Source organism: Mus musculus, chromosome 11 (genome assembly GCF_000001635.26).
Source record: "Mus musculus strain C57BL/6J chromosome 11, GRCm38.p6 C57BL/6J".
NCBI classification, from domain to species: Eukaryota; Metazoa; Chordata; class Mammalia; order Rodentia; family Muridae; genus Mus; species Mus musculus.
In genome coordinates this window covers 45,111,193-45,117,192 of record NC_000077.6, presented here as the reverse complement: position 1 = coordinate 45,117,192, position 6,000 = coordinate 45,111,193, and the positions used below count along the sequence as shown (strand labels likewise).

The 6,000-nt window shown below is 38.5% G+C and overlaps 1 long non-coding RNA gene across 1 annotated transcript in view; it reads left to right on the top strand.

The window, feature by feature from the left end:
- The first annotated feature begins 264 nt into the window (after positions 1–264).
- The window catches only part of Gm12159 (predicted gene 12159), a 14,063-nt gene continuing 8,327 nt past the window's right edge, over positions 265–6,000 (top strand). The window contains exon 1 of the long non-coding RNA NR_045100.1: positions 265–309. This is a non-coding gene — a long non-coding RNA (predicted gene 12159). The remainder of the gene's footprint in view (positions 310–6,000) is intronic.

Genomic DNA, 6,000 nt, shown 5'->3' with positions numbered 1-6,000 from the left:
ATATTTAAAAATTTAAAAGCCCTTGTAAATGTCTCACCATCACCGGTACACCCGACACACCGAGTGACTGAGCAGTCTGCTCTGGGTTTGGCATGTCTCACCAGAGAGTTTACCACATTTCTAGGACCAGGACAAGCAGATAATTTCCTTGAAAAATATTTTTGCTGTTCTGAAGAGAGGAAAGGGTCCATTGAATGGGGATGTAGTCATTTTCAGTTCCCCAGGTGTGGCCCCTGTATCACAGTCCCACCCTATACCACACTCACTTCCTGCCAAGGCCAGTGAGGGAGACACCCCTGCCATTTACAGGTTAGTTCAACTCTCCAAGCTTCACTAATGCCTAAGACCTTTTATTGTTTTGCAACTTGTGTGAGCTTTCATGTTGTGCTTCTGTGGGGGCTGTCAACATGCATACTGTTCAAGTTGAGCAATGCCTATTTTGGGAGAGCAATGCGAACCATTTTAATGAAGCCATTGCCACCTTCACTTTACTCTGTTATAATTATGCTTGCTTTCTCCAGCTGACTGGTACAATTGTTCCACTCCTCAGGCACTAAAGGATGAAATTCCCATCCCCAAGTGCATTTTGTGTCTACTTAGTTGGGAGGAAAGATTAGAGAAACTGCCTAATACTTCTGTTTTGAAACAGAAGAGGAAAAAAGACACATGGGTCTTTCCTCTTTCCCTTTGCAAAACTCTGCCTCTTAGAAGTGGCTCATTTGTTTCCCCATTTAATGGGAAAATTAAGAAAGTCTTTGTTCCCCCTCATAACCATTCTTGGCTGCTGTGATGCTCAGGGAGTCTGGGGACATGGGCTGCTAACAGGCTTTCTTGGAAGAAAGAGTGTTCATTTGGAGATTTGGTTTTTATTTTTTCTTATGAATGAATTTCTTAAATTTGCAAAACAGCATGATTTCTGCCCCTCAGCTCCACATGAGAGAGGTAAGCAAAGCATTCATTGCCATCATTAACTCAAGATAGAATTTAGATCCTTTCTTCTATTGTGCTAAAGTTCAAATCTGCCACACATTTAAAAGACCCTGGATGTGTTGAAAATGAACTGATGCTCAAAGTCTCAGGTAGATTTCTTTTTTGTTTTTTATTTATTAGGTATTTTCTTCATTTACATTTTCAATGCTATCCCAAAATTCTCCCATACCCTTCCCCCCACACACTCCCCTACCCACCTACTCCCACTTCTTGGCCCTGACATTCCCCTGTATTGAGGCATATAAAGTTTGCAAGACCAAGGGGCTTCTCTTTCCAATGATGGCCGACTAGGCCATCTTCTGATACATATGCAGCTAGAGACACGAGCTCTGGGGGTACTGGTTAGTTCATATTGTTGTTCCACCTATAGGGTTGCAGACCCCTTTAGCTCCTTGGGTACTTTCTCTAGATCCTCCATTGGGGGCCCTGTGATCCATCCAATACCTGACTGTGAGCATCCACTTCTGTGTTTGCTAGGCCCCGGCATAGCCTCATAAGAGACAGCTATATCAGGGTAGATTTCTTAAATCAGGATCTCTAGAGAGAAAACTCATAGCCTCTTAGAATCTCACCAAGTGACTGTAGCAACACGTAGGGCTTATGTCTTCTCCTCTGTAGGACTCTCACTTCTGGATTCCACATGGTGTCCTGGAGAGAGTCATTCAGATCCAACGTTAGACCTCTGCTGTCCTTTCTAGCTCTGATTGACAGCTAATCCTTTACAGATCTGTCCTCAGTCTGGTCTCCGTTTATTAAGCAAGGATAGTAATGGTTCGTGTTTGCACAGTGGTTTCCAGGTTCCATGATATGATGTCTGGGCAGTGTATCCACCTCGGCTGCAGAGGTCGGCTCCCAACTTTTTAAACTGAGGTTGTGATGACTTTCACAACTGAATGTGGGGTTCCAGAAAAGTGTTGACCATAGTAAAATGTTTTGAACTGCACAACCACCAAAATCAATTCACAATTAAATGTACAATGCATCCAAAGTATTTCTGGAAATGCTTGTCTGTGTTGCATCCTGGAACCTCACTGCAACATTCATTCTGAACATGTGACATGTGTCCTTTGCACTGTGCATGCCCTGTGCTATGCCACACCAATCAACCTTGCCTGAAACCTTAGCTCAGATTACAGGCTACCAGACTATGGGAACTGCAGTGTTTCTACTGCAAAGTTTTTGCTCATCTATAAAGCTGATGGTTTAATTCAAAAAAACAAAAACAAAGACTTTTAAAATACTTTCCAGGTGCCATTCTTCAGTGCACAAATATCAAATTAGGACACCTTTGAATTTTAGTGTGTGAGGGTATTTTTTTAGGACCAGAGTGTTGGCTCAGGAGTTAAGAGCATTTGTTGCTCTTGTAGAAGAACAGGTTCAGTTTCTAGTACCCACACAGTGGCTTACAACCACCCATAACTCCAGTTCCAGGTAATCCCTCTCCCATTCCTAGCCTTGGGGTGGGCGAAAGCTGTCATGCACGGGGTACACATATGAATATACAAATGTAGCACTCATATGTATATAAAATAAAAGGAATAAATCTAAAAGAAAATTTAAAATTGCTCTTTGAGTACCAGACTTAAGTTTCATCACAAATTGTTTAATGCATTTTGGCTTGCAATCAGGACTAAATTCCCAACAATTTCTTAAACATTCCTAAGCCTACTTCTGTCATTTTCTATTATGTATTTATGCAAAGGGGTATTCTTAACATTGATGAGTATATAATCAAAACATTGACCAATCTAAAAAATGGTGAAGATATTCTATATCCTGTAGTATTAAATATTCAGTAAAGTTTAATTTTATGTAAAAATGCATCAGCATATCCATCTCAATAGTATGAATATTTGCTTTTGTCTTTAACAATGATAAAAATTACATATATATATATATATATATATATATATATATATATATGCTTCCTAAGTTGTATTTTCAAATAAATTTTCTCAATTTTCCCCCTTCCTGCCAAGCCATCTAGGGCACAGGCAGCTGCCCTAAGCAGTCTGCAATCTCCCTGGACTTATCACTGCTCACCTTCATCAAACCTGTTGATCTGGTAGCATACAGGTTAGATTTCCTCCGTGCACCCATTTTCCCATGCACAAAAAGTATCATACCCAACTGCTGGGAGACTTGTACCATCCCCCTGAATTCCATTGTCCAGCCCAAGTCTACTCACCAAAGGCCTGGCACACCAGGTTAGGCCCCCTCCCAATACCTGCTACAACAGGAGCATGCAGGGACAAGCAGATGACTAGAGACTAGTGTAAGAACACAATCAATTAAAGGCAGGGCAATATTACAAATTTAAGACATAGCTATCCTACTATAGCATGCCCTATATCTTAATACGATCAAAGTGCAAGAAAATGACCTTAAAACCAATCTTATATAGATGATGGAGGTCTTTAAAGAGGAAAAGTAAATCCCTTAAAGAAATACAGGAAAATAAAAGAGTACAGGAACATCAGATGCAAGTATCACCAACAGAATACAGGAAATGGAAGGGAGGATCTAAGGTGTAGAAGATAGGATAGAAGAAATTGATACATCAGTCAAAGAAAATGTTAAACCTAAAAATTTCATGACACAAAACATCCAGGAAATCTGGGATACCATGAAAAGACCTAACCTAAGAATAATAGGAATAGAAGAAGATGAAGAGCCCCAGCTCCAAGGACCAGAAAACATTTTCAACAAAATCATAGAAGAAAACTTTTTCAACCTAAAGAAGGAGATGCCTATAAACTTGCAGAACACCAATTAGACTAGACCAAAAAAGAAAATCCTCCCATTACATAACAATCAAAACACAAAATCAACATAACAAAGAATATGAAAAGCTGCAAAGAAACAAGGCCAGGTAACATACAAAGGCAGATCTATCAGAATTACACCCAACTTCTCAACAGGGACTCTAAAAGATGAAAGAGCCTGAATGGATATTTTGCAGCCTCTAAAACCAGAGATGTCAACCTAGACTACTATACCCAGAAAAATTCTCAGTCACAATAGATGGAGAAAACAAAGTATTTCAAGCTAACACCAAATTTAAACAATGTCTATCCACAAATCCAGCCCTACGGATAATACTAGAAGGAAAACTCCAACCAAAGAAGGATAACTACATCCAAAAAAACAAACAAAACAAACAAAACAAAACAAAAAATAAGTAATTCCATACCAGCAAAACAAAACAAAAGAAGCACACACACACACACACACACACCTAACACCACCAACATCAAAGTAACAGGAATTAACAATCACTTGTTATTGGTATCTCTCAACATCAACGGACTCAAATTCCCCAATAAAAAAACATAGAGCCATAGAATAGATGTGAAAATAGGATCCATCATTCTGCTGCATACAATAGACATACCTCAGCAATAAAGATAGACATTACTTCAGAGTAAAGAGCTGGAAAAAAAACTTTCCCAAGCAAATGGTCCCAAGAAGCAAGCTGGAATACCCAATCTAATACCTAACAAAGTAAACTTTCAACCAAAATTAATCAAAAGAGACAGAGAAAGACATTTTGTACTCATCAAAGGAAAAATCTACCAAGATGAAATCTCAATTCTGAACATCTGTGCCTGAAACACAAGGGCATCCACATTTGTAAAAAAAAAAAAAAAAAAAGAAGAAGAAGAAGAAGAAAAAGAAAAATACTAAAGCTTAAATTGCACATCCAACTCCACACATTTGGGAGATTCAACACCCTACTCTCACCAATCAACAGATCATCCAGACAAAAACTAAACATAGAAATAATGAAACTAATAGACACTATGAATCAAATGAATCTAACAGAATTCTATAGACCATTTTAGTCAAATACAAAAGAATATACCTTCTTTTCAGCACCTCATTGAACCTTCTTCAAAATTGACCATATAGTCAGTCACAAAGCAAGCCTCAACAGATACAAGAAAACTGAAATAGTACCTTGCATGTTTTCAGAATACCATGGATTAAAGCTGGACTTCAACAAAACAAAAATACCAGGAAGCCTACAAACTCATGGAAACTGAACAATAGTTACTCCATGATCTCTGGGTTAGAAAAGAAATAAAGAAATTAAAGACTTTATAGAATTCAATGAAAATAAATGTGCAACCTACACAAACCTATCAGACACAATGAAAGCCATGCTAATAGGAAAGTTCATAGAACTAAGTGCCTCCATAAAGAAATTAGAGAGCTCTCATATTAGCAATTTGAAAGTATATCTGAAAGCACTAGAAAAGAAGGAGGAGGAGAAGGAGGAGCAGCAGCAGCAGCAGCAAACACACCCAAGAGAGGTAGGTAAAAGGAAGCAATCAAAATCAGGGCTCAAATCAATCAATTAGAAACAAAGAAAACAATACAAAGAATTACTGAAACCAAAAGCTGACTCTTTGAGAAAATCAGCAAGAGAGACAAATCCTTAGCCAAACTATGTACCAATCCAAGTGAATCAAAGTCTTCAACATAAAACTGGACACACTAAATCTAATAGAAGAGAAAGTGGGGAATAGCCTTGAAATAATTGGTACAGGAGACAACTTTCTGAAGAGCAGCAGTGGCTCAGGCTCTAAGATCAACAATTGATAAGTGGGACCTCATAAATTGAAAAGCTTCTGTAAGGCAAAGGACACCATCAACAGGACAAAATGGCAGCTTACAGATTGGGAAAGAATCTTCACCAACCCCACATCTGTCAGAGGGCTAATATTCAAAATGTATTAAATACTGAAGAAATTAGACATCAATAATCCAAATAGCCCATTAAAACTGGAGTGCAGAACTAAACAGAATCTTCAACGAAGGAATCTTAAGATAGCCAAGAAGACTTAAAGAAATGGTCACCATCCTTAGACATTAGGGAAATGCAAATCAAAATGACCCTGAGATTCCATCCTATACCTGTCAGAATGGCTAAAATCCAACACTCAAATGAAAGCTCATGCTGATGAGAATGTGGAGCAAAGGGAACATGCCTCCATTGCTGGTGGA